We start from the raw sequence: 27,672 nt of genomic DNA, 5'->3' as shown, positions 1-27,672 counted from the left end.
ATCTGGTTCTCTGGCTCTAGAGCAGCTCTGCTGACCTGGTTCTCTGGCTCTAGTGCAGCTCTGCTGACCTGGTTCTCAGGCACTTGAGCAGCTCCACTGACCTGGTTCTTAGCCTCTAGAGGAGCTCTGCTGACCTGTTTCTCAAGGCTCTAAAGCAGCTCTGCTGACCTAGTTCTCTGGCTCTAGAGCAACTCTGCTGACCTGGCTCTATTGCGCTAAAGCAGTTCTGCTGACCTGGTTCTCTGGCTTTGAAGCAGCTGTGCTGACCTGGTTCTTAGGCTGTAGAGCACCTCTGCTGACCTGGTTCTCTGGCTCTACAACGGCTCTGCTGACCTGGTTTTCTGGCTTTGAAGCAGCGCTACTGACCTGGTTTTCTAGCTCTAAAGCAGCTCTGCTGACCTGGTTCTCTGCCTCTAGAGCAGCTCTGCTGACCTGGTTCTCTGGCTCTAAAATGGCTCAGCTGACCCGGTTCTCTGGCTTTGAAGCATCTCTGCTGACCTGGTTCTCTGTTTCTATAGCAGCTCTGCAGACCTGGTTCTAGGGTTCTAGAGCAGCTCTGCTGACCTGATTCTAGGACTCTAAAGCAGCTCTGCTGACTTGGTTCTTAGGCTCTAGAGCAGCTTTGTTGACCTGGTTCTGTGGCTCTAGAACCGATCTGTTGATCTGGTTCTCTGGCTCTAAAGCAGCTCTGCTGACCTGGTTTTCTGGCTCTAGAACAGATCTGCTGGCCTGGTTCTCTGGCTCTAGAACAGCTCTGCTGACCTGGTTCTCTGGCTCTAAAGCAGCTCTGCTAAACTGCTTCTCAGGCTCTACAATGGCTCTGCTGACCTGGTTCTTTGGCTCAAAAGTAGTTCTGCTGACCTGGTTCTTTGGCTCAAAAGTAGTTCTGCTGACCTGGTTCTCTGGCTCTAGAGCAGCTCTGCTGACCTGGTTATCTGGCTCTAGAGCAGCTCTACTGGACCGGTTCTTAGGCTCTAAAGTAGCTCTGCTGACCTGGTTCTCAGGCTCTAGAGCAGCTCTGCTGACCGGGTTCTTAGGCTTTAGAGCAGCTCTGCTGACCTGTTTCTTAGGCTCTAGAGCAGCTCTGCTGACCTGGTTCTCTCCCTCTAGAGCAGCTCTGCTGACCTGGTTCTCTGGCTCTATAGCAGCTCTACTTACCTGGTTCTCTGGCTCTACAATGGCTCTGCTGACCTGGTTCTCTGGCTCTAAAGCAGCTCTGCCGACCTGGTTCTCTGGCTCTAAAGCAGGTCTGCTGACCTGGTTTTCTCCCTCTAGAGCAGCTCTGCTGACGTGGTTCTCTGGCTCTACAACAGCTCTGCTGACCTGGTTCTCTGGCTCTAGAACAGCTCTGCTGGCCTGGTTCTCTGGCTAAAAGTAGTTCTGCTGACCTGGTTCTTTGGCTCTAAAGCAGCTCTGCTGGCCTGGTTCTCTGGCTCTAGAACAGCTCTGCTGGCCTGGTTCTCTGGCTCTAAAGCAGCTCTGCTAAACTGGTTCTCAGGCTCTACAATGGCTCTGCTGACCTGGTTCTTTGGCTAAAAGTAGTTCTGCTGACCTGGTTCTTTGGCTCTAAAGCAGCTCTGCTGGCCTGGTTCTCTGGCTCTAGAGCAGCTCTGCTGACCTGGTTCTCTGGCTCTAGAGCAGTTCTGCTGACCTGGTTCTCTGGCTCTAAAGCAGCTCTGCTGACCTGATTCTCTGGCTCTAAAGCAGCTCTGCTGACCTGGTTCTCTGGCTCTAAAGCAGCTCTCCAGACCTGGTTCTCTGGCTCTAAAGCTGCTCTGCTGACCTGGTTCTAGAGCTTTGAAGCAGCTCTGCTGCCCTGGTTCTCTGGCTCTAGAGCAGCTCTGCTGACCTGGTTCTCTGGCTTTGAAGCAGCTCTGCTGCCTTGGTTCTCTGGCTCTAGAGCAGCTCTGCTGACCTGGTTCTTAGGCTGTAGAGCACCTCTGCTGACCTGGTTCTCTGGCTCTACAACGGCTCTGCTGACATTGTTTTCTGGCTTTGAAGCAGCGCTACTGACCTGGTTTTCTAGCTCTAAAGCAGCTCTGCTGACCTGGTTCTCTGCCTCTAGAGCAGCTCTGCGGACCTTGTTTTTAGGCTCTAAAGCAGCTCTGCATTCCTGGTTCTTAGGCTCTAGAGCAGCTCTGCTGACCTGGTTCTAGGGTTCTAGAGCAGCTCTGCAGACCTGGTTTTTAGGCTCTAGAGCAACTCTGCTGACCTGGTTCACTGGCTCTAAAACGGATCTGCTGATCTGGTTCTATGGCTTTGAAGCATCTCTGCTGACCTGGTTCTCTGGCTCTAGAGCAGCTCTGCTGACCTGGTTCTCTCCCTCTAAAGCTGTTCTGCTGACCTGGTTCTCTGGCTCTAAAGCAGCTCTGCTGACCTGGTTCTCTCCCTCTAAAGCAGCTCTGCTGACCTGGTTTCTCTGGCTCTACAGCAGCTCTGCTGACCTGGTTCTCAGGTACTTGAGCAGCTCCACTGACCTGGTTCATAGCCTCTAGAGGAGCTCTGCTGACCTGTTTCTCAAGGCTCTAAAGCAGCTCTGCTGACCTAGTTCTCTGGCTCTAGAGCAACTCTGCTGACCTGGCTCTATTGCGCTAAAGCAGTTCTGCAGACCTGGTTCTCTGGCTTTGAAGCAGCTCTGCTGACCTGGTTCTCTCCCTCTAGAGCAGCTCTGCTGACCTGGTTCTCTGGCTCTACAATGGCTCTGCTTACCTGGTTCTCTGGCTCTAAAGCAGGTCTGCTGACCTGGTTTTCTCCCTCTAGAGCAGCTCTGCTGACGTGGTTCTCTGGCTCTAAAGCAGCTCTGCTGGCCTGGTTCTATGGCTCTAAAGCAGCTCTGCTGACCTGGTTCTCTGCCTCTAGAGCAGCTCTGCTGACCTGGTTCTCTGCCTCTAGAGCAGCTCTGCTGACCTGGTTCTCTGGCTCAAAAGCAAATCTGCTGACCTGGCTCTATGGCGCTAAAGCTGCTCTGCTGACCTGGTTCTCTGGCTTTAAAGCAGCTTTGCTGACCTGGGTCTCTGGCTCTAGAGCATCTCTGGTGACCTGGTTCTCTGGCTCTAGAGCAGCTCTGCTGACCTGGTTCTCTGGCTCTAGAGCAGCTCTGCTGGCCTGGTTCTCTGGCTCTAGAACAGCTTTGCTGGCCTGGTTCTCTGGCTAAAAGTAGTTCTGCTGACCTGGTTCTTTGGCTCTAAAGCAGCTCTGCTGGCCTGGTTCTCTGGCTCTAGAACAGCTCTGCTGACCTGGTTCTCTGGCTCTAGTGCAGCTCTGCTGACCTGGTTCTCAGGCACTTGAGCAGCTCCACTGACCTGGTTCTTAGCCTCTAGAGGAGCTCTGCTGACCTGTTTCTCTTGCTCTACAATGGCTCTGCTGACCTGGTTCTTTGGATCTAGAGCAGCTTTGCTGACCTGATTCTATGGCTCTAAAGCAGCTCTGCTGACTTGGTTTTCTGGCTTTGAAGCCGCGCTGCTGACCTGGTTTTCTGGCTCTAAAGCAGCTCTGCTGACCTGGTTCTCTGGCTAAAGTGCAGCGCTGCTGACCTGGTTCTTAGGCTGTAGAGCAACTCTGCTGACCTGGTTCACTGGCTCTACAATGGCTCTGCTGACCTGGTTTTCTGGCTTTAAAGCCACGCTGCTGACCTGGTTTTCTGGCTCTAAAGCAGCTCTGCTGACCTGGTTCTCTGGTTATAGAGCATGTCTGCTGACCTGGTTCTCTGGCTCTAGAGCAGCTCTGCTGATCTGTTTCTCTGGCTCTAGAGCAGCTCTGCTGACCTGGTTCTCTGGCTCTAGAGCAGCTCTGCTGACCTGGTTCTCTGGCTCTAGAGCAGCTCTGCTGACCTGGTTCTCTGGCTTGGAAGCATGTCTGCTGACCTGGTTCTCTGGCTCTTGAGCAGCTCTGCTGACCTGGTTCTCAGGCTCTAGAGCAGCTCTGCTGACCTGGTTCTCTGGCTCTAAAGCAGCTCTGCGGACCTAGTTCTCTGGCTCTAAAGCAACTCTGCTGACCTGGATCTATGGCACTAAAGCAGTTCTGCTGACCTGGTTCTCTGGCTTTGAAGCAGCTCTGCTGACCTGGTTCTCTGGCTCTAGAGCAGCTCTGCTGACCTGGTTCATAGGCTGTAGAGCAACTCTGCTGACCTGTTTCTCTTGCTTTACAACGGCTCTGCTGACCTGGTTCTCTGGCTTTGAAGCCGCTCAGCTGACCTGGTTCTCCGGCTCTAGAGCAGCTCTGCTGACCTTGTTCTTAGGCTCTAAAGCAGCTCTGCATTCCTGGTTCTTAGGCTCTAAAGCAGCTCTGCTGACCTGGTTCTCTGGCTCTAAAACGGCTCTGCTGACCTGGTTCTCTGGCTTTGAAGCAGCTCTGCTGACCTGGTTGTCTGGCTTTGACGCATCTCTGCTGACCTGGTTCTCTGGCTCTAGAGCATATCTGCTGACCTGGTTCTCTCCCTCTAAAGTAGTTCTGCTGACCTGGTTCTCTGGCTCTAAAGCAGCTCTGCTGACCTAGTTCTCTGTCTCTATAGCAGCTCTGCAGACCTGGTTATTAGGCTCTAGAGCACCTCTGCTGACCTGGTTCTCTGGCTTTGAAGCATGTCTGCTGACCTGGTTCTCTGGCTCTAGAACAGCTCTGCTGACCTGGTTTTCTGGCTCTAGAGCAGCTCTGCTGACCTGGTTCTCAGGCTTTTAAGCATGTCTGCTAATCTGGTTCTCTGGCTCTAGAGCAGCTCTGCTGGCCTGGTTCTCTGGCTCTAGAGCAGCTCTGCTGAACTGGTTCTCTGGCTCTAGAGCAGCTCTGCTGAACTGGTTCTCTGGCTCTAATGCAGCTCTGCTGACCTGGTTCTCTGGCTCTAAAGCAGCTTTGCTGACCTGGTTCTCTGGCTCTAAAGCTGCTCTGCTGACCTAGTTCTCTGGTTCTAGAACAACTTTGCTGACCTGGCTCTATTGCGCTAAAGCAGTTCTGCAGACCTGGTTCTCTGGCTTTGAAGCAGCTCTGCTGCCCTGGTTCTCTGGCTCTAGAGCAGCTCTGCTGACCTGGTTCTTAGGCTGTAGAGCACCTCTGCTGACCTGGTTCTCTGGCTCTACAACGGCTCTGCTGACCTTGTTTTCTGGCTTTGAAGCAGCGCCACTGACCTGGTTTTCTAGCTCTAAAGCAGCTCTGCTGACCTGGTTCTCTGCCTCTAGAGCAGCTCTGCTGACCTTGTTCTTAGGCTCTAAAGCAGCTCTGCATTCCTGGTTCTTAGGCTCTAGAGCAGCTCTGCTGACCTGGTTCTAGGGTTCTAGAGCAGCTCTGCAGACCTGGTTCTAGGGTTCTAGAGCAGCTCTGCTGACCTGGTTCTAGAGCAGCTCTGCAGACCTTGTTCTTAGGCTCTAGAGCAACTCTGCTGACCTGGTTCACTGGCTCTAAAACGGATCTGCTGACCTGGTTCTATGGCTTTGAAGCATCTCTGCTGACCTGGTTCTCTGGCTCTAGAGCAGCTCTGCTGACCTGGTTCTCTCCCTCTAAAGCTGTTCTGCTGACCTGGTTTTCTGGCTCTAAAGCAGCTCTGCTGACCTGGTTCTCTCCCTCTAAAGCAGCTCTGCTGACCTAGTTCTCTGGCTCTAGAGCAACTCTGCTGAACTGGCTCTATTGCGCTAAAGCAGTTCTGCTGACCTGGTTCACTGGCTTTGAAGCAGCTCTGCTGACCTGGTTCTCTGGCTCTACAGCAGCTCTGCTGACCTGGTTCTCTGGCTTTGAAGCAGCTCTGCTGACCTGGTTCTCTGGCTTTGAAGCAGCTCTGCTGACCTGGTTCTCTGGCTCTAGAGGAGTTCTGCTGACCTGGTTCTCTGGCTCTACAGCGGCTCTAATGAACTGGTTTTCTGGCTTTAAAGCCGCGTTGCTGACCTGGTTCTCTGGCTCTAAAGCAGCTCTGCTGACCTGGTTCTCTGGATCTAGAGCAGCTCTGCTGATCTGGTTCTAGGGCTCTAGAGCAGCTCTGCTCACCTGATTCTATGGCTCTAAAGCAGCTCTGCTGACTTGGTTCTCTGGCTTTGAAGCAGCTCAGCTGACCTGGTTCTCTGGCTCTAAAACAACTCTGCTGACCTGGTTCTATGGCTCTAAAGCAGCTTTGCTGACCTGGTTCTCTGGCTTTGAAGCATGTCTGCTGACTTGGTTTTCTGGCTCTTGAGCAGATCTGCTGACCTCGTTCTCTGGCTCTAGAGCAGCTCTGCTGATCTGGTTCTCTGGCTCTAGAGCAGCTCGACTGATCTGGTTCTCTGGCTCTAGAGCAGCTCTGCTGACCTGGTTCTCTGGCTCTAGAGCAGCTCTGCTGACCTGGTTCTCAGGCACTTGAGCAGCTCCACTGACCTGGTTCTTAGCCTCTAGAGGAGCTCTGCTGACCTGTTTCTCAAGGCTCTAAAGCAGCTCTGCTGACCTAGTTCTCTGGCTCTAGAGCAACTCTGCTGACCTGGCTCTATTGCGCTAAAGCAGTTCTGCTGACCGGGTTCTCTGGCTTTGAAGCAGCTCTGCTGACCTGGTTCTTAGGCTGTAGATCACCTCTGCTGACCTGGTTCTCTGGCTCTACAACGGCTCTGCTGACCTGGTTTTCTGGCTTTCAAGCAGCGCTAGTGACCTGGTTTTCTAGCTCAAAAGCAGCTCTGCTGACCTGGTTCTCTGCCTCTAGAGCAGCTCTGCTGACCTGGTTCTCTGGCTCTAAAATGGCTCAGCTGACCCGGTTCTCTGGCTTTGAAGGATCTCTGCTGACCTGGTTCTCTGTTTCTATAGCAGCTCTGCAGACCTGGTTCTAGGGTTCTAGAGCAGCTCTGCTGACCTGATTCTAGGGCTCTAAAGCAGCTCTGCTGACTTGGTTCTTAGGCTCTAGAGCAGCTTTGTTGACCTGGTTCTCTGGCTCTAGAACCGATCTGTTGATCTGGTTCTCTGGCTCTAAAGCAGCTCTGCTGACCTGGTTTTCTGGCTCTAGAACAGCTCTACTGGCCTGGTTCTCTGGCTCTAGAACAGCTCTGCTAAACTGCTTCTCAGGCTCTACAATGGCTCTGCTGACCTGGTTCTCTGGCTCTAGAGCAGCTCTGCTGACCTGGTTATCTGGCTCTAGAGCAGCTCTACTGGACCGGTTCTTAGGCTCTAAAGTAGCTCTGCTGACCTGGTTCTCAGGCTCTAGAGCAGCTCTGCTGACCGGGTTCTTAGGCTCTAGAGCAGCTCTGCTGACCTGTTTCTTAGGCTCTAGAGCAGCTCTGCTGACCTGGTTCTCTGGCTCTATAGCAGCTCTACTTACCTGGTTCTCTGGCTCTACAATGGCTCTGCTGACCTGGTTCTCTGGCTCTAAAGCAGCTCTGCCGACCTGGTTCTCTGGCTCTAAAGCAGGTCTGCTGACCTGGTTTTCTCCCTCTAGAGCAGCTCTGCTGACGTGGTTCTCTGGCTCTAGAACAGCTCTGCTGGCCTGGTTCTCTGGCTCTAGAACAGCTCTGCTGGCCTGGTTCTCTGGCTCTAGAACAGCTCTGCTGGCCTGGTTCTCTGGCTCTAAAGCAGCTCTGCTAAACTGGTTCTCAGGCTCTACAATGGCTCTGCTGACCTGGTTCTTTGGCTAAAAGTAGTTCTGCTGACCTGGTTCTTTGGCTCTAAAGCAGCTCTGCTGACCTGGTTCTCTGGCTCTAAAGCAGCTCTCCTGACCTGGTTCTCTGGCTCTAAAGCTGCTCTGCTGACCTGGTTCTCTGGCTTTGAAGCAGCTCTGCTGCCCTGGTTCTCTGGCTCTAGAGCAGCTCTGCTGACCTGGTTCTCTGGCTTTGAAGCAGCTCTGCTGCCTTGGTTCTCTGGCTCTAGAGCAGCTCTGCTGACCTGGTTCTTAGGCTGTAGAGCACCTCTGCTGACCTGGTTCTCTGGCTCTACAACGGCTCTGCTAACATTGTTTTCTGGCTTTGAAGCAGCGCTACTGACCTGGTTTTCTAGCTCTAAATCAGCTCTGCTGACCTGGTTCTCTGCCTCTAGAGCAGCTCTGCTGACCTTGTTTTTAGGCTCTAAAGCAGCTCTGCATTCCTGGTTCTTAGGCTCTAGAGCAGCTCTGCTGACCTGGTTCTAGGGTTCTAGAGCAGCTGTGCAGACCTGGTTCTTAGCCTCTAGAGCAACTCTGCTGACCTGGTTCACTGGCTCTAAAACGGATCTGCTGACCTGGTTCTATGGCTTTGAAGCATCTCTGCTGACCTGGTTCTCTGGCTCTAGAGCAGCTCTGCTGACCTGGTTCTCTCCCTCTAAAGCTGTTCTGCTGACCTGGTTCTTAGGCTCTAGAGCAACTCTGCTGACCTGGTTCACTGGCTCTAAAACGGATCTGCTGACCTGGTTCTCTGGCTTTGAAGCATCTCTGCTGACCTGGTTCTCTGGCTCTAGAGCAGCTCTGCTGACCTGGTTCTCTGGCTCTAGAGCAGCTCTGCTGACCTGGTTCTCTGGCTCTAAAGCAGCTCTGCTAAACTGCTTCTCAGGCTCTACAATGGCTCTGCTGACCTGGTTCTTTGGCTCAAAAGTAGTTCTGCTGACCTGGTTCTCTGGCTCTAGAGCAGCTCTGCTGACCTGGTTATCTGGCTCTAGAGCAGCTCTACTGGACCGGTTCTTAGGCTCTAAAGTAGCTCTGCTGACCTGGTTCTCAGGCTCTAGAGCAGCTCTTCTGACCGGGTTCTTAGGCTTTAGAGCAGCTCTGCTGACCTGTTTCTTAGGCTCTAGAGCAGCTCTGCTGACCTGGTTCTCTCCCTCTAGAGCAGCTCTGCTGACCTGGTTCTCTGGCTCTATAGCAGCTCTACTTACCTGGTTCTCTGGCTCTACAATGGCTCTGCTGACCTGGTTCTCTGGCTCTAAAGCAGCTCTGCCGACCTGGTTCTCTGGCTCTAAAGCAGGTCTGCTGACCTGGTTTTCTCCCTCTAGAGCAGCTCTGCTGACGTGGTTCTCTGGCTCTACAACAGCTCTGCTGACCTGGTTCTCTGGCTCTAGAACAGCTCTGCTGGCCTGGTTCTCTGGCTAAAAGTAGTTCTGCTGACCTGGTTCTTTGGCTCTAAAGCAGCTCTGCTGGCCTGGTTCTCTGGCTCTAGAACAGCTCTGCTGGCCTGGTTCTCTGGCTCTAAAGCAGCTCTGCTAAACTGGTTCTCAGGCTCTACAATGGCTCTGCTGACCTGGTTCTTTGGCTAAAAGTAGTTCTGCTGACCTGGTTCTTTGGCTCTAAAGCAGCTCTGCTGGCCTGGTTCTCTGGCTCTAGAGCAGCTCTGCTGACCTGGTTCTTAGGCTGTAGAGCAACTCTGCTGACCTGGTTCTCTGGCTCTACAGCGGCTCTAATGAACTGGTTTTCTGGCTTTAAAGCCGCGTTGCTGACCTGGTTCTCTGGCTCTAAAGCAGCTCTGCTGACCTGGTTCTCTGGATCTAGAGCAGCTCTGCTGATCTGGTTCTAGGGCTCTAGAGCAGCTCTGCTCACCTGATTCTATGGCTCTAAAGCAGCTCTGCTGACTTGGTTCTCTGGCTTTGAAGCAGCTCAGCTGACCTGGTTCTCTGGCTCTAAAACAACTCTGCTGACCTGGTTCTATGGCTCTAAAGCAGCTCTGCTGACCTGGTTCTCTGGCTTTGAAGCATGTCTGCTGACTTGGTTTTCTGGCTCTTGAGCAGATCTGCTGACCTCGTTCTCTGGCTCTAGAGCAGCTCTGCTGATCTGGTTCTCTGGCTCTAGAGCAGCTCTGCTGATCTGGTTCTCTGGCTCTAGAGCAGCTCTGCTGACCTGGTTCTCTGGCTCTAGTGCAGCTCTGCTGACCTGGTTCTCAGGCACTTGAGCAGCTCCACTGACCTGGTTCTTAGCCTCTAGAGGAGCTCTGCTGACCTGTTTCTCAAGGCTCTAAAGCAGCTCTGCTGACCTAGTTCTCTGGCTCTAGAGCAACTCTGCTGACCTGGCTCTATTGCGCTAAAGCAGTTCTGCTGACCTGGTTCTCTGGCTTTGAAGCAGCTGTGCTGACCTGGTTCTTAGGCTGTAGAGCACCTCTGCTGACCTGGTTCTCTGGCTCTACAACGGCTCTGCTGACCTGGTTTTCTGGCTTTGAAGCAGCGCTACTGACCTGGTTTTCTAGCTCTAAAGCAGCTCTGCTGACCTGGTTCTCTGCCTCTAGAGCAGCTCTGCTGACCTGGTTCTCTGGCTCTAAAATGGCTCAGCTGACCCGGTTCTCTGGCTTTGAAGCATCTCTGCTGACCTGGTTCTCTTTTTCTATAGCAGCTCTGCAGACCTGGTTCTAGGGTTCTAGAGCAGCTCTGCTGACCTGATTCTAGGACTCTAAAGCAGCTCTGCTGACTTGGTTCTTAGGCTCTAGAGCAGCTTTGTTGACCTGGTTCTGTGGCTCTAGAACCGATCTGTTGATCTGGTTCTCTGGCTCTAAAGCAGCTCTGCTGACCTGGTTTTCTGGCTCTAGAACAGATCTGCTGGCCTGGTTCTCTGGCTCTAGAACAGCTCTGCTGACCTGGTTCTCTGGCTCTAAAGCAGCTCTGCTAAACTGCTTCTCAGGCTCTACAATGGCTCTGCTGACCTGGTTCTTTGGCTCAAAAGTAGTTCTGCTGACCTGGTTCTCTGGCTCTAAAGCAGCTCTGCTGACCTGGTTATCTGGCTCTAGAGCAGCTCTACTGGACCGGTTCTTAGGCTCTAAAGTAGCTCTGCTGACCTGGTTCTCAGGCTCTAGAGCAGCTCTGCTGACCTGGTTCTCTGGCTCTAAAATGGCTCAGCTGACCCGGTTCTCTGGCTTTGAAGCATCTCTGCTGACCTGGTTCTCTGTTTCTATAGCAGCTCTGCAGACCTGGTTCTAGGGTTCTAGAGCAGCTCTGCTGACCTGATTCTAGGACTCTAAAGCAGCTCTGCTGACTTGGTTCTTAGGCTCTAGAGCAGCTTTGTTGACCTGGTTCTGTGGCTCTAGAACCGATCTGTTGATCTGGTTCTCTGGCTCTAAAGCAGCTCTGCTGAACTGGTTTTCTGGCTCTAGAACAGATCTGCTGGCCTGGTTCTCTGGCTCTAGAACAGCTCTGCTGACCTGGTTCTCTGGCTCTAAAGCAGCTCTGCTAAACTGCTTCTCAGGCTCTACAATGGCTCTGCTGACCTGGTTCTTTGGCTCAAAAGTAGTTCTGCTGACCTGGTTCTCTGGCTCTAGAGCAGCTCTGCTGACCTGGTTATCTGGCTCTAGAGCAGCTCTACTGGACCGGTTCTTAGGCTCTAAAGTAGCTCTGCTGACCTGGTTCTCAGGCTCTAGAGCAGCTCTGCTGACCGGGTTCTTAGGCTTTAGAGCAGCTCTGCTGACCTGTTTCTTAGGCTCTAGAGCAGCTCTGCTGACCTGGTTCTCTCCCTCTAGAGCAGCTCTGCTGACCTGGTTCTCTGGCTCTATAGCAGCTCTACTTACCTGGTTCTCTGGCTCTACAATGGCTCTGCTGACCTGGTTCTCTGGCTCTAAAGCAGCTCTGCCGACCTGGTTCTCTGGCTCTAAAGCAGGTCTGCTGACCTGGTTTTCTCCCTCTAGAGCAGCTCTGCTGACGTGGTTCTCTGGCTCTACAACAGCTCTGCTGACCTGGTTCTCTGGCTCTAGAACAGCTCTGCTGGCCTGGTTCTCTGGCTAAAAGTAGTTCTGCTGACCTGGTTCTTTGGCTCTAAAGCAGCTCTGCTGGCCTGGTTCTCTGGCTCTAGAACAGCTCTGCTGGCCTGGTTCTCTGGCTCTAAAGCAGCTCTGCTAAACTGGTTCTCAGGCTCTACAATGGCTCTGCTGACCTGGTTCTTTGGCTAAAAGTAGTTCTGCTGACCTGGTTCTTTGGCTCTAAAGCAGCTCTGCTGGCCTGGTTCTCTGGCTCTAGAGCAGCTCTGCTGACCTGGTTCTTAGGCTGTAGAGCAACTCTGCTGACCTGGTTCTCTGGCTCTACAGCGGCTCTAATGAACTGGTTTTCTGGCTTTAAAGCCGCGTTGCTGACCTGGTTCTCTGGCTCTAAAGCAGCTCTGCTGACCTGGTTCTCTGGATCTAGAGCAGCTCTGCTGATCTGGTTCTAGGGCTCTAGAGCAGCTCTGCTCACCTGATTCTATGGCTCTAAAGCAGCTCTGCTGACTTGGTTCTCTGGCTTTGAAGCAGCTCAGCTGACCTGGTTCTCTGGCTCTAAAACAACTCTGCTGACCTGGTTCTATGGCTCTAAAGCAGCTCTGCTGACCTGGTTCTCTGGCTTTGAAGCATGTCTGCTGACTTGGTTTTCTGGCTCTTGAGCAGATCTGCTGACCTCGTTCTCTGGCTCTAGAGCAGCTCTGCTGATCTGGTTCTCTGGCTCTAGAGCAGCTCTGCTGATCTGGTTCTCTGGCTCTAGAGCAGCTCTGCTGACCTGGTTCTCTGGCTCTAGTGCAGCTCTGCTGACCTGGTTCTCAGGCACTTGAGCAGCTCCACTGACCTGGTTCTTAGCCTCTAGAGGAGCTCTGCTGACCTGTTTCTCAAGGCTCTAAAGCAGCTCTGCTGACCTAGTTCTCTGGCTCTAGAGCAACTCTGCTGACCTGGCTCTATTGCGCTAAAGCAGTTCTGCTGACCTGGTTCTCTGGCTTTGAAGCAGCTGTGCTGACCTGGTTCTTAGGCTGTAGAGCACCTCTGCTGACCTGGTTCTCTGGCTCTACAACGGCTCTGCTGACCTGGTTTTCTGGCTTTGAAGCAGCGCTACTGACTTGGTTTTCTAGCTCTAAAGCAGCTCTGCTGACCTGGTTCTCTGCCTCTAGAGCAGCTCTGCTGACCTGGTTCTCTGGCTCTAAAATGGCTCAGCTGACCCGGTTCTCTGGCTTTGAAGCATCTCTGCTGACCTGGTTCTCTGTTTCTATAGCAGCTCTGCAGACCTGGTTCTAGAGCAGCTCTGCTGACCTGATTCTAGGACTCTAAAGCAGCTCTGCTGACTTGGTTCTTAGGCTCTAGAGCAGCTTTGTTGACCTGGTTCTGTGGCTCTAGAACCGATCTGTTGATCTGGTTCTCTGGCTCTAAAGCAGCTCTGCTGACCTGGTTTTCTGGCTCTAGAACAGATCTGCTGGCCTGGTTCTCTGGCTCTAGAACAGCTCTGCTGACCTGGTTCTCTGGCTCTAAAGCAGCTCTGCTAAACTGCTTCTCAGGCTCTACAATGGCTCTGCTGACCTGGTTCTTTGGCTCAAAAGTAGTTCTGCTGACCTGGTTCTTTGGCTCAAAAGTAGTTCTGCTGACCTGGTTCTCTGGCTCTAGAGCAGCTCTGCTGACCTGGTTATCTGGCTCTAGAGCAGCTCTACTGGACCGGTTCTTAGGCTCTAAAGTAGCTCTGCTGACCTGGTTCTCAGGCTCTAGAGCAGCTCTGCTGACCGGGTTCTTAGGCTTTAGAGCAGCTCTGCTGACCTGTTTCTTAGGCTCTAGAGCAGCTCTGCTGACCTGGTTCTCTCCCTCTAGAGCAGCTCTGCTGACCTGGTTCTCTGGCTCTATAGCAGCTCTACTTACCTGGTTCTCTGGCTCTACAATGGCTCTGCTGACCTGGTTCTCTGGCTCTAAAGCAGCTCTGCCGACCTGGTTCTCTGGCTCTAAAGCAGGTCTGCTGACCTGGTTTTCTCCCTCTAGAGCAGCTCTGCTGACGTGGTTCTCTGGCTCTACAACAGCTCTGCTGACCTGGTTCTCTGGCTCTAGAACAGCTCTGCTGGCCTGGTTCTCTGGCTAAAAGTAGTTCTGCTGACCTGGTTCTTTGGCTCTAAAGCAGCTCTGCTGGCCTGGTTCTCTGGCTCTAGAACAGCTCTGCTGGCCTGGTTCTCTGGCTCTAAAGCAGCTCTGCTAAACTGGTTCTCAGGCTCTACAATGGCTCTGCTGACCTGGTTCTTTGGCTAAAAGTAGTTCTGCTGACCTGGTTCTTTGGCTCTAAAGCAGCTCTGCTGGCCTGGTTCTCTGGCTCTAGAGCAGCTCTGCTGACCTGGTTCTCTGGCTCTAGAGCAGTTCTGCTGACCTGGTTCTCTGGCTCTAAAGCAGCTCTGATGACCTGATTCTCTGGCTCTAAAGCAGCTCTGCTGACCTGGTTCTCTGGCTCTAAAGCAGCTCTCCTGACCTGGTTCTCTGGCTCTAAAGCTGCTCTGCTGACCTGGTTCTAGAGCTTTGAAGCAGCTCTGCTGCCCTGGTTCTCTGGCTCTAGAGCAGCTCTGCTGACCTGGTTCTCTGGCTTTGAAGCAGCTCTGCTGCCTTGGTTCTCTGGCTCTAGAGCAGCTCTGCTGACCTGGTTCTTAGGCTGTAGAGCACCTCTGCTGACCTGGTTCTCTGGCTCTACAACGGCTCTGCTGACATTGTTTTCTGGCTTTGAAGCAGCGCTACTGACCTGGTTTTCTAGCTCTAAAGCAGCTCTGCTGACCTGGTTCTCTGCCTCTAGAGCAGCTCTGCTGACCTTGTTTTTAGGCTCTAAAGCAGCTCTGCATTCCTGGTTCTTAGGCTCTAGAGCAGCTCTGCTGACCTGGTTCTAGGGTTCTAAAGCAGCTCTGCAGACCTGGTTTTTAGGCTCTAGAGCAACTCTGCTGACCTGGTTCACTGGCTCTAAAACGGATCTGCTGATCTGGTTCTATGGCTTTGAAGCATCTCTGCTGACCTGGTTCTCTGGCTCTAGAGCAGCTCTGCTGACCTGGTTCTCTCCCTCTAAAGCTGTTCTGCTGACCTGGTTCTCTGGCTCTAAAGCAGCTCTGCTGACCTGGTTCTCTCCCTCTAAAGCAGCTCTGCTGACCTGGTTTCTCTGGCTCTACAGCAGCTCTGCTGACCTGGTTCTCAGGTACTTGAGCAGCTCCACTGACCTGGTTCATAGCCTCTAGAGGAGCTCTGCTGACCTGTTTCTCAAGGCTCTAAAGCAGCTCTGCTGACCTAGTTCTCTGGCTCTAGAGCAACTCTGCTGACCTGGCTCTATTGCGCTAAAGCAGTTCTGCAGACCTGGTTCTCTGGCTTTGAAGCAGCTCTGCTGACCTGGTTCTCTCCCTCTAGAGCAGCTCTGCTGACCTGGTTCTCTGGCTCTACAATGGCTCTGCTTACCTGGTTCTCTGGCTCTAAAGCAGGTCTGCTGACCTGGTTTTCTCCCTCTAGAGCAGCTCTGCTGACGTGGTTCTCTGGCTCTAAAGCAGCTCTGCTGGCCTGGTTCTATGGCTCTAAAGCAGCTCTGCTGACCTGGTTCTCTGCCTCTAGAGCAGCTCTGCTGACCTGGTTCTCTGCCTCTAGAGCAGCTCTGCTGACCTGGTTCTCTGGCTCAAAAGCAAATCTGCTGACCTGGCTCTATGGCGCTAAAGCTGCTCTGCTGACCTGGTTCTCTGGCTTTAAAGCAGCTTTGCTGACCTGGGTCTCTGGCTCTAGAGCATCTCTGGTGACCTGGTTCTCTGGCTCTAGAGCAGCTCTGCTGACCTGGTTCTCTGGCTCTAGAGCAGCTCTGCTGGCCTGGTTCTCTGGCTCTAGAACAGCTTTGCTGGCCTGGTTCTCTGGCTAAAAGTAGTTCTGCTGACCTGGTTCTTTGGCTCTAAAGCAGCTCTGCTGGCCTGGTTCTCTGGCTCTAGAACAGCTCTGCTGACCTGGTTCTCTGGCTCTAGTGCAGCTCTGCTGACCTGGTTCTCAGGCACTTGAGCAGCTCCACTGACCTGGTTCTTAGCCTCTAGAGGAGCTCTGCTGACCTGTTTCTCTTGCTCTACAATGGCTCTGCTGACCTGGTTCTTTGGATCTAGAGCAGCTTTGCTGACCTGATTCTATGGCTCTAAAGCAGCTCTGCTGACTTGGTTTTCTGGCTTTGAAGCCGCGCTGCTGACCTGGTTTTCTGGCTCTAAAGCAGCTCTGCTGACCTGGTTCTCTGGCTAAAGTCCAGCGCTGCTGACCTGGTTCTTAGGCTGTAGAGCAACTCTGCTGACCTGGTTCACTGGCTCTACAATGGCTCTGCTGACCTGGTTTTCTGGCTTTAAAGCCACGCTGCTGACCTGGTTTTCTGGCTCTAAAGCAGCTCTGCTGACCTGGTTCTCTGGTTATAGAGCATGTCTGCTGACCTGGTTCTCTGGCTCTAGAGCAGCTCTGCTGATCTGTTTCTCTGGCTCTAGAGCAGCTCTGCTGACCTGGTTCTCTGGCTCTAGAGCAGCTCTGCTGACCTGGTTCTCTGGCTCTAGAGCAGCTCTGCTGACCTGGTTCTCTGGCTTGGAAGCATGTCTGCTGACCTGGTTCTCTGGCTCTTGAGCAGCTCTGCTGACCTGGTTCTCAGGCTCTAGAGCAGCTCTGCTGACCTGGTTCTCTGGCTCTAAAGCAGCTCTGCGGACCTAGTTCTCTGGCTCTAAAGCAACTCTGCTGACCTGGATCTATGGCACTAAAGCAGTTCTGCTGACCTGGTTCTCTGGCTTTGAAGCAGCTCTGCTGACCTGGTTCTCTGGCTCTAGAGCAGCTCTGCTGACCTGGTTCATAGGCTGTAGAGCAACTCTGCTGACCTGTTTCTCTTGCTTTACAACGGCTCTGCTGACCTGGTTCTCTGGCTTTGAAGCCGCTCAGCTGACCTGGTTCTCCGGCTCTAGAGCAGCTCTGCTGACCTTGTTCTTAGGCTCTAAAGCAGCTCTGCATTCCTGGTTCTTAGGCTCTAAAGCAGCTCTGCTGACCTGGTTCTCTGGCTCTAAAACGGCTCTGCTGACCTGGTTCTCTGGCTTTGAAGCAGCTCTGCTGACCTGGTTGTCTGGCTTTGACGCATCTCTGCTGACCTGGTTCTCTGGCTCTAGAGCATATCTGCTGACCTGGTTCTCTCCCTCTAAAGTAGTTCTGCTGACCTGGTTCTCTGGCTCTAAAGCAGCTCTGCTGACCTAGTTCTCTGTCTCTATAGCAGCTCTGCAGACCTGGTTATTAGGCTCTAGAGCACCTCTGCTGACCTGGTTCTCTGGCTTTGAAGCATGTCTGCTGACCTGGTTCTCTGGCTCTAGAACAGCTCTGCTGACCTGGTTTTCTGGCTCTAGAGCAGCTCTGCTGACCTGGTTCTCAGGCTTTTAAGCATGTCTGCTAATCTGGTTCTCTGGCTCTAGAGCAGCTCTGCTGGCCTGGTTCTCTGGCTCTAGAGCAGCTCTGCTGAACTGGTTCTCTGGCTCTAGAGCAGCTCTGCTGAACTGGTTCTCTGGCTCTAATGCAGCTCTGCTGACCTGGTTCTCTGGCTCTAAAGCAGCTTTGCTGACCTGGTTCTCTGGCTCTAAAGCTGCTCTGCTGACCTAGTTCTCTGGTTCTAGAACAACTTTGCTGACCTGGCTCTATTGCGCTAAAGCAGTTCTGCAGACCTGGTTCTCTGGCTTTGAAGCAGCTCTGCTGCCCTGGTTCTCTGGCTCTAGAGCAGCTCTGCTGACCTGGTTCTTAGGCTGTAGAGCACCTCTGCTGACCTGGTTCTCTGGCTCTACAACGGCTCTGCTGACCTTGTTTTCTGGCTTTGAAGCAGCGCCACTGACCTGGTTTTCTAGCTCTAAAGCAGCTCTGCTGACCTGGTTCTCTGCCTCTAGAGCAGCTCTGCTGACCTTGTTCTTAGGCTCTAAAGCAGCTCTGCATTCCTGGTTCTTAGGCTCTAGAGCAGCTCTGCTGACCTGGTTCTAGGGTTCTAGAGCAGCTCTGCAGACCTGGTTCTAGGGTTCTAGAGCAGCTCTGCTGACCTGGTTCTAGAGCAGCTCTGCAGACCTTGTTCTTAGGCTCTAGAGCAACTCTGCTGACCTGGTTCACTGGCTCTAAAACGGATCTGCTGACCTGGTTCTATGGCTTTGAAGCATCTCTGCTGACCTGGTTCTCTGGCTCTAGAGCAGCTCTGCTGACCTGGTTCTCTCCCTCTAAAGCTGTTCTGCTGACCTGGTTTTCTGGCTCTAAAGCAGCTCTGCTGACCTGGTTCTCTCCCTCTAAAGCAGCTCTGCTGACCTAGTTCTCTGGCTCTAGAGCAACTCTGCTGAACTGGCTCTATTGCGCTTAAGCAGTTCTGCTGACCTGGTTCACTGGCTTTGAAGCAGCTCTGCTGACCTGGTTCTCTGGCTCTACAGCAGCTCTGCTGACCTGGTTCTCTGGCTTTGAAGCAGCTCTGCTGACCTGGTTCTCTGGCTTTGAAGCAGCTCTGCTGACCTGGTTCTCTGGCTCTAGAGGAGTTCTGCTGACCTGGTTCTCTGGCTCTACAGCGGCTCTAATGAACTGGTTTTCTGGCTTTAAAGCCGCGTTGCTGACCTGGTTCTCTGGCTCTAAAGCAGCTCTGCTGACCTGGTTCTCTGGATCTAGAGCAGCTCTGCTGATCTGGTTCTAGGGCTCTAGAGCAGCTCTGCTCACCTGATTCTATGGCTTTGAAGCATGTCTGCTGACTTGGTTTTCTGGCTCTTGAGCAGATCTGCTGACCTCGTTCTCTGGCTCTAGAGCAGCTCTGCTGATCTGGTTCTCTGGCTCTAGAGCAGCTCGACTGATCTGGTTCTCTGGCTCTAGAGCAGCTCTGCTGACCTGGTTCTCTGGCTCTAGAGCAGCTCTGCTGACCTGGTTCTCAGGCACTTGAGCAGCTCCACTGACCTGGTTCTTAGCCTCTAGAGGAGCTCTGCTGACCTGTTTCTCAAGGCTCTAAAGCAGCTCTGCTGACCTAGTTCTCTGGCTCTAGAGCAACTCTGCTGACCTGGCTCTATTGCGCTAAAGCAGTTCTGCTGACCGGGTTCTCTGGCTTTGAAGCAGCTCTGCTGACCTGGTTCTTAGGCTGTAGATCACCTCTGCTGACCTGGTTCTCTGGCTCTACAACGGCTCTGCTGACCTGGTTTTCTGGCTTTCAAGCAGCGCTAGTGACCTGGTTTTCTAGCTCAAAAGCAGCTCTGCTGACCTGGTTCTCTGCCTCTAGAGCAGCTCTGCTGACCTGGTTCTCTGGCTCTAAAATGGCTCAGCTGACCCGGTTCTCTGGCTTTGAAGGATCTCTGCTGACCTGGTTCTCTGTTTCTATAGCAGCTCTGCAGACCTGGTTCTAGGGTTCTAGAGCAGCTCTGCTGACCTGATTCTAGGGCTCTAAAGCAGCTCTGCTGACTTGGTTCTTAGGCTCTAGAGCAGCTTTGTTGACCTGGTTCTCTGGCTCTAGAACCGATCTGTTGATCTGGTTCTCTGGCTCTAAAGCAGCTCTGCTGACCTGGTTTTCTGGCTCTAGAACAGCTCTACTGGCCTGGTTCTCTGGCTCTAGAACAGCTCTGCTAAACTGCTTCTCAGGCTCTACAATGGCTCTGCTGACCTGGTTCTCTGGCTCTAGAGCAGCTCTGCTGACCTGGTTATCTGGCTCTAGAGCAGCTCTACTGGACCGGTTCTTAGGCTCTAAAGTAGCTCTGCTGACCTGGTTCTCAGGCTCTAGAGCAGCTCTGCTGACCGGGTTCTTAGGCTCTAGAGCAGCTCTGCTGACCTGTTTCTTAGGCTCTAGAGCAGCTCTGCTGACCTGGTTCTCTGGCTCTATAGCAGCTCTACTTACCTGGTTCTCTGGCTCTACAATGGCTCTGCTGACCTGGTTCTCTGGCTCTAAAGCAGCTCTGCCGACCTGGTTCTCTGGCTCTAAAGCAGGTCTGCTGACCTGGTTTTCTCCCTCTAGAGCAGCTCTGCTGACGTGGTTCTCTGGCTCTAGAACAGCTCTGCTGGCCTGGTTCTCTGGCTCTAGAACAGCTCTGCTGGCCTGGTTCTCTGGCTCTAGAACAGCTCTGCTGGCCTGGTTCTCTGGCTCTAAAGCAGCTCTGCTAAACTGGTTCTCAGGCTCTACAATGGCTCTGCTGACCTGGTTCTTTGGCTAAAAGTAGTTCTGCTGACCTGGTTCTTTGGCTCTAAAGCAGCTCTGCTGACCTGGTTCTCTGGCTCTAAAGCAGCTCTCCTGACCTGGTTCTCTGGCTCTAAAGCTGCTCTGCTGACCTGGTTCTCTGGCTTTGAAGCAGCTCTGCTGCCCTGGTTCTCTGGCTCTAGAGCAGCTCTGCTGACCTGGTTCTCTGGCTTTGAAGCAGCTCTGCTGCCTTGGTTCTCTGGCTCTAGAGCAGCTCTGCTGACCTGGTTCTTAGGCTGTAGAGCACCTCTGCTGACCTGGTTCTCTGGCTCTACAACGGCTCTGCTAACATTGTTTTCTGGCTTTGAAGCAGCGCTACTGACCTGGTTTTCTAGCTCTAAATCAGCTCTGCTGACCTGGTTCTCTGCCTCTAGAGCAGCTCTGCTGACCTTGTTTTTAGGCTCTAAAGCAGCTCTGCATTCCTGGTTCTTAGGCTCTAGAGCAGCTCTGCTGACCTGGTTCTAGGGTTCTAGAGCAGCTGTGCAGACCTGGTTCTTAGCCTCTAGAGCAACTCTGCTGACCTGGTTCACTGGCTCTAAAACGGATCTGCTGACCTGGTTCTATGGCTTTGAAGCATCTCTGCTGACCTGGTTCTCTGGCTCTAGAGCAGCTCTGCTGACCTGGTTCTCTCCCTCTAAAGCTGTTCTGCTGACCTGGTTCTTAGGCTCTAGAGCAACTCTGCTGACCTGGTTCACTGGCTCTAAAACGGATCTGCTGACCTGGTTCTCTGGCTTTGAAGCATCTCTGCTGACCTGGTTCTCTGGCTCTAGAGCAGCTCTGCTGACCTGGTTCTCTGGCTCTAGAGCAGCTCTGCTGACCTGGTTCTCTGGCTCTAAAGCAGCTCTGCTAAACTGCTTCTCAGGCTCTACAATGGCTCTGCTGACCTGGTTCTTTGGCTCAAAAGTAGTTCTGCTGACCTGGTTCTCTGGCTCTAGAGCAGCTCTGCTGACCTGGTTATCTGGCTCTAGAGCAGCTCTACTGGACCGGTTCTTAGGCTCTAAAGTAGCTCTGCTGACCTGGTTATCAGGCTCTAGAGCAGCTCTTCTGACCGGGTTCTTAGGCTTTAGAGCAGCTCTGCTGACCTGTTTCTTAGGCTCTAGAGCAGCTCTGCTGACCTGGTTCTCTCCCTCTAGAGCAGCTCTGCTGACCTGGTTCTCTGGCTCTATAGCAGCTCTACTTACCTGGTTCTCTGGCTCTACAATGGCTCTGCTGACCTGGTTCTCTGGCTCTAAAGCAGCTCTGCCGACCTGGTTCTCTGGCTCTAAAGCAGGTCTGCTGACCTGGTTTTCTCCCTCTAGAGCAGCTCTGCTGACGTGGTTCTCTGGCTCTACAACAGCTCTGCTGACCTGGTTCTCTGGCTCTAGAACAGCTCTGCTGGCCTGGTTCTCTGGCTAAAAGTAGTTCTGCTGACCTGGTTCTTTGGCTCTAAAGCAGCTCTGCTGGCCTGGTTCTCTGGCTCTAGAACAGCTCTGCTGGCCTGGTTCTCTGGCTCTAAAGCAGCTCTGCTAAACTGGTTCTCAGGCTCTACAATGGCTCTGCTGACCTGGTTCTTTGGCTAAAAGTAGTTCTGCTGACCTGGTTCTTTGGCTCTAAAGCAGCTCTGCTGGCCTGGTTCTCTGGCTCTAGAGCAGCTCTGCTGACCTGGTTCTTAGGCTGTAGAGCAACTCTGCTGACCTGGTTCTCTGGCTCTACAGCGGCTCTAATGAACTGGTTTTCTGGCTTTAAAGCCGCGTTGCTGACCTGGTTCTCTGGCTCTAAAGCAGCTCTGCTGACCTGGTTCTCTGGATCTAGAGCAGCTCTGCTGATCTGGTTCTAGGGCTCTAGAGCAGCTCTGCTCACCTGATTCTATGGCTCTAAAGCAGCTCTGCTGACTTGGTTCTCTGGCTTTGAAGCAGCTCAGCTGACCTGGTTCTCTGGCTCTAAAACAACTCTGCTGACCTGGTTCTATGGCTCTAAAGCAGCTCTGCTGACCTGGTTCTCTGGCTTTGAAGCATGTCTGCTGACTTGGTTTTCTGGCTCTTGAGCAGATCTGCTGACCTCGTTCTCTGGCTCTAGAGCAGCTCTGCTGATCTGGTTCTCTGGCTCTAGAGCAGCTCTGCTGATCTGGTTCTCTGGCTCTAGAGCAGCTCTGCTGATCTGGTTCTCTGGCTCTAGAGCAGCTCTGCTGACCTGGTTCTCTGGCTCTAGTGCAGCTCTGCTGACCTGGTTCTCAGGCACTTGAGCAGCTCCACTGACCTGGTTCTTAGCCTCTAGAGGAGCTCTGCTGACCTGTTTCTCAAGGCTCTAAAGCAGCTCTGCTGACCTAGTTCTCTGGCTCTAGAGCAACTCTGCTGACCTGGCTCTATTGCGCTAAAGCAGTTCTGCTGACCTGGTTCTCTGGCTTTGAAGCAGCTGTGCTGACCTGGTTCTTAGGCTGTAGAGCACCTCTGCTGACCTGGTTCTCTGGCTCTACAACGGCTCTGCTGACCTGGTTTTCTGGCTTTGAAGCAGCGCTACTGACCTGGTTTTCTAGCTCTAAAGCAGCTCTGCTGACCTGGTTCTCTGCCTCTAGAGCAGCTCTGCTGACCTGGTTCTCTGGCTCTAAAATGGCTCAGCTGACCCGGTTCTCTGGCTTTGAAGCATCTCTGCTGACCTGGTTCTCTGTTTCTATAGCAGCTCTGCAGACCTGGTTCTAGGGTTCTAGAGCAGCTCTGCTGACCTGATTCTAGGACTCTAAAGCAGCTCTGCTGACTTGGTTCTTAGGCTCTAGAGCAGCTTTGTTGACCTGGTTCTGTGGCTCTAGAACCGATCTGTTGATCTGGTTCTCTGGCTCTAAAGCAGCTCTGCTGACCTGGTTTTCTGGCTCTAGAACAGATCTGCTGGCCTGGTTCTCTGGCTCTAGAACAGCTCTGCTGACCTGGTTCTCTGGCTCTAAAGCAGCTCTGCTAAACTGCTTCTCAGGCTCTACAATGGCTCTGCTGACCTGGTTCTTTGGCTCAAAAGTAGTTCTGCTGACCTGGTTCTCTGGCTCTAGAGCAGCTCTGCTGACCTGGTTATCTGGCTCTAGAGCAGCTCTACTGGACCGGTTCTTAGGCTCTAAAGTAGCTCTGCTGACCTGGTTCTCAGGCTCTAGAGCAGCTCTGCTGACCTGGTTCTCTGGCTCTAAAATGGCTCAGCTGACCCGGTTCTCTGGCTTTGAAGCATCTCTGCTGACCTGGTTCTCTGTTTCTATAGCAGCTCTGCAGACCTGGTTCTAGGGTTCTAGAGCAGCTCTGCTGACCTGATTCTAGGACTCTAAAGCAGCTCTGCTAAACTGCTTCTCAGGCTCTACAATGGCTCTGCTGACCTGGTTCTTTGGCTCAAAAGTAGTTCTGCTGACCTGGTTCTCTGGCTCTAGAGCAGCTCTGCTGACCTGGTTATCTGGCTCTAGAGCAGCTCTACTGGACCGGTTCTTAGGCTCTAAAGTAGCTCTGCTGACCTGGTTCTCAGGCTCTAGAGCAGCTCTGCTGACCGGGTTCTTAGGCTTTAGAGCAGCTCTGCTGACCTGTTTCTTAGGCTCTAGAGCAGCTCTGCTGACCTGGTTCTCTCCCTCTAGAGCAGCTCTGCTGACCTGGTTCTCTGGCTCTATAGCAGCTCTACTTACCTGGTTCTCTGGCTCTACAATGGCTCTGCTGACCTGGTTCTCTGGCTCTAAAGCAGCTCTGCCGACCTGGTTCTCTGGCTCTAAAGCAGGTCTGCTGACCTGGTTTTCTCCCTCTAGAGCAGCTCTGCTGACGTGGTTCTCTGGCTCTACAACAGCTCTGCTGACCTGGTTCTCTGGCTCTAGAACAGCTCTGCTGGCCTGGTTCTCTGGCTAAAAGTAGTTCTGCTGACCTGGTTCTTTGGCTCTAAAGCAGCTCTGCTGGCCTGGTTCTCTGGCTCTAGAACAGCTCTGCTGGCCTGGTTCTCTGGCTCTAAAGCAGCTCTGCTAAACTGGTTCTCAGGCTCTACAATGGCTCTGCTGACCTGGTTCTTTGGCTAAAAGTAGTTCTGCTGACCTGGTTCTTTGGCTCTAAAGCAGCTCTGCTGGCCTGGTTCTCTGGCTCTAGAGCAGCTCTGCTGACCTGGTTCTTAGGCTGTAGAGCAACTCTGCTGACCTGGTTCTCTGGCTCTACAGCGGCTCTAATGAACTGGTTTTCTGGCTTTAAAGCCGCGTTGCTGACCTGGTTCTCTGGCTCTAAAGCAGCTCTGCTGACCTGGTTCTCTGGATCTAGAGCAGCTCTGCTGATCTGGTTCTAGGGCTCTAGAGCAGCTCTGCTCACCTGATTCTATGGCTCTAAAGCAGCTCTGCTGACTTGGTTCTCTGGCTTTGAAGCAGCTCAGCTGACCTGGTTCTCTGGCTCTAAAACAACTCTGCTGACCTGGTTCTATGGCTCTAAAGCAGCTCTGCTGACCTGGTTCTCTGGCTTTGAAGCATGTCTGCTGACTTGGTTTTCTGGCTCTTGAGCAGATCTGCTGACCTCGTTCTCTGGCTCTAGAGCAGCTCTGCTGATCTGGTTCTCTGGCTCTAGAGCAGCTCTGCTGATCTGGTTCTCTGGCTCTAGAGCAGCTCTGCTGACCTGGTTCTCTGGCTCTAGTGCAGCTCTGCTGACCTGGTTCTCAGGCACTTGAGCAGCTCCACTGACCTGGTTCTTAGCCTCTAGAGGAGCTCTGCTGACCTGTTTCTCAAGGCTCTAAAGCAGCTCTGCTGACCTAGTTCTCTGGCTCTAGAGCAACTCTGCTGACCTGGCTCTATTGCGCTAAAGCAGTTCTGCTGACCTGGTTCTCTGGCTTTGAAGCAGCTGTGCTGACCTGGTTCTTAGGCTGTAGAGCACCTCTGCTGACCTGGTTCTCTGGCTCTACAACGGCTCTGCTGACCTGGTTTTCTGGCTTTGAAGCAGCGCTACTGACCTGGTTTTCTAGCTCTAAAGCAGCTCTGCTGACCTGGTTCTCTGCCTCTAGAGCAGCTCTGCTGACCTGGTTCTCTGGCTCTAAAATGGCTCAGCTGACCCGGTTCTCTGGCTTTGAAGCATCTCTGCTGACCTGGTTCTCTGTTTCTATAGCAGCTCTGCAGACCTGGTTCTCTGTTTCTAGAGCAGCTCTGCTGACCTGATTCTAGGACTCTAAAGCAGCTCTGCTGACTTGGTTCTTAGGCTCTAGAGCAGCTTTGTTGACCTGGTTCTGTGGCTCTAGAACCGATCTGTTGATCTGGTTCTCTGGCTCTAAAGCAGCTCTGCTGACCTGGTTTTCTGGCTCTAGAACAGATCTGCTGGCCTGGTTCTCTGGCTCTAGAACAGCTCTGCTGACCTGGTTCTCTGGCTCTAAAGCAGCTCTGCTAAACTGCTTCTCAGGCTCTACAATGGCTCTGCTGACCTGGTTCTTTGGCTCAAAAGTAGTTCTGCTGACCTGGTTCTCTGGCTCTAGAGCAGCTCTGCTGACCTGGTTATCTGGCTCTAGAGCAGCTCTACTGGACCGGTTCTTAGGCTCTAAAGTAGCTCTGCTGACCTGGTTCTCAGGCTCTAGAGCAGCTCTGCTGACCGGGTTCTTAGGCTTTAGAGCAGCTCTGCTGACCTGTTTCTTAGGCTCTAGAGCAGCTCTGCTGACCTGGTTCTCTCCCTCTAGAGCAGCTCTGCTGACCTGGTTCTCTGGCTCTATAGCAGCTCTACTTACCTGGTTCTCTGGCTCTACAATGGCTCTGCTGACCTGGTTCTCTGGCTCTAAAGCAGCTCTGCCGACCTGGTTCTCTGGCTCTAAAGCAGGTCTGCTGACCTGGTTTTCTCCCTCTAGAGCAGCTCTGCTGACGTGGTTCTCTGGCTCTACAACAGCTCTGCTGACCTGGTTCTCTGGCTCTAGAACAGCTCTGCTGGCCTGGTTCTCTGGCTAAAAGTAGTTCTGCTGACCTGGTTCTTTGGCTCTAAAGCAGCTCTGCTGGCCTGGTTCTCTGGCTCTAGAACAGCTCTGCTGGCCTGGTTCTCTGGCTCTAAAGCAGCTCTGCTAAACTGGTTCTCAGGCTCTACAATGGCTCTGCTGACCTGGTTCTTTGGCTAAAAGTAGTTCTGCTGACCTGGTTCTTTGGCTCTAAAGCAGCTCTGCTGGCCTGGTTCTCTGGCTCTAGAGCAGCTCTGCTGACCTGGTTCTCTGGCTCTAGAGCAGTTCTGCTGACCTGGTTCTCTGGCTCTAAAGCAGTTCTGCTGACCTGGTTCTCTGGCTCTAAAGCAGCTCTGCTGACCTGATTCTCTGGCTCTAAAGCAGCTCTGCTGACCTGGTTCTCTGGCTCTAAAGCAGCTCTCCTGACCTGGTTCTCTGGCTCTAAAGCTGCTCTGCTGACCTGGTTCTAGAGCTTTGAAGCAGCTCTGCTGCCCTGGTTCTCTGGCTCTAGAGCAGCTCTGCTGACCTGGTTCTCTGGCTTTGAAGCAGCTCTGCTGCCTTGGTTCTCTGGCTCTAGAGCAGCTCTGCTGACCTGGTTCTTAGGCTGTAGAGCACCTCTGCTGACCTGGTTCTCTGGCTCTACAACGGCTCTGCTGACATTGTTTTCTGGCTTTGAAGCAGCGCTACTGACCTGGTTTTCTAGCTCTAAAGCAGCTCTGCTGACCTGGTTCTCTGCCTCTAGAGCAGCTCTGCTGACCTTGTTTTTAGGCTCTAAAGCAGCTCTGCATTCCTGGTTCTTAGGCTCTAGAGCAGCTCTGCTGACCTGGTTCTAGGGTTCTAGAGCAGCTCTGCAGACCTGGTTTTTAGGCTCTAGAGCAACTCTGCTGACCTGGTTCACTGGCTCTAAAACGGATCTGCTGACCTGGTTCTATGGCTTTGAAGCATCTCTGCTGACCTGGTTCTCTGGCTCTAGAGCAGCTCTGCTGACCTGGTTCTCTCCCTCTAAAGCTGTTCTGCTGACCTGGTTCTCTGGCTCTAAAGCAGCTCTGCTGACCTGGTTCTCTCCCTCTAAAGCAGCTCTGCTGACCTGGTTTCTCTGGCTCTACAGCAGCTCTGCTGACCTGGTTCTCAGGTACTTGAGCAGCTCCACTGACCTGGTTCATAGCCTCTAGAGGAGCTCTGCTGACCTGTTTCTCAAGGCTCTAAAGCAGCTCTGCTGACCTAGTTCTCTGGCTCTAGAGCAACTCTGCTGACCTGGCTCTATTGCGCTAAAGCAGTTCTGCAGACCTGGTTCTCTGGCTTTGAAGCAGCTCTGCTGACCTGGTTCTCTCCCTCTAGAGCAGCTCTGCTGACCTGGTTCTCTGGCTCTACAATGGCTCTGCTTACCTGGTTCTCTGGCTCTAAAGCAGGTCTGCTGACCTGGTTTTCTCCCTCTAGAGCAGCTCTGCTGACGTGGTTCTCTGGCTCTAAAGCAGCTCTGCTGGCCTGGTTCTATGGCTCTAAAGCAGCTCTGCTGACCTGGTTCTCTGCCTCTAGAGCAGCTCTGCTGACCTGGTTCTCTGCCTCTAGAGCAGCTCTGCTGACCTGGTTCTCTGGCTCAAAAGCAAATCTGCTGACCTGGCTCTATGGCGCTAAAGCTGCTCTGCTGACCTGGTTCTCTGGCTTTAAAGCAGCTTTGCTGACCTGGGTCTCTGGCTCTAGAGCATCTCTGGTGACCTGGTTCTCTGGCTCTACAACAGCTCTGCTGATTTGGTTCTATGGCTCTAAAGCAGCTCTGCTGACCTGGTTCTATGGCTCTAGAACAGCTCTGCTGACCTGGTTCTCTGGCTCTAGAGCAGCTCTGCTGACCTGGTTCTCTGGCTCTAGAGCAGCTCTGCTGACCTGGTTCTCTGGCTCTAGAGCAGCTCTGCTGGCCTGGTTCTCTGGCTCTAGAACAGCTTTGCTGGCCTGGTTCTCTGGCTAAAAGTAGTTCTGCTGACCTGGTTCTTTGGCTCTAAAGCAGCTCTGCTGGCCTGGTTCTCTGGCTCTAGAACAGCTCTGCTGACCTGGTTCTCTGGC

The sequence above is a fragment of the Triturus cristatus genome, unplaced genomic scaffold (assembly GCF_964204655.1).
Source record: "Triturus cristatus unplaced genomic scaffold, aTriCri1.1 SCAFFOLD_222, whole genome shotgun sequence".
In the NCBI taxonomy this organism is placed as follows: Eukaryota; Metazoa; Chordata; class Amphibia; order Caudata; family Salamandridae; genus Triturus; species Triturus cristatus.
Note: the sequence above shows the minus strand (reverse complement) of the source record.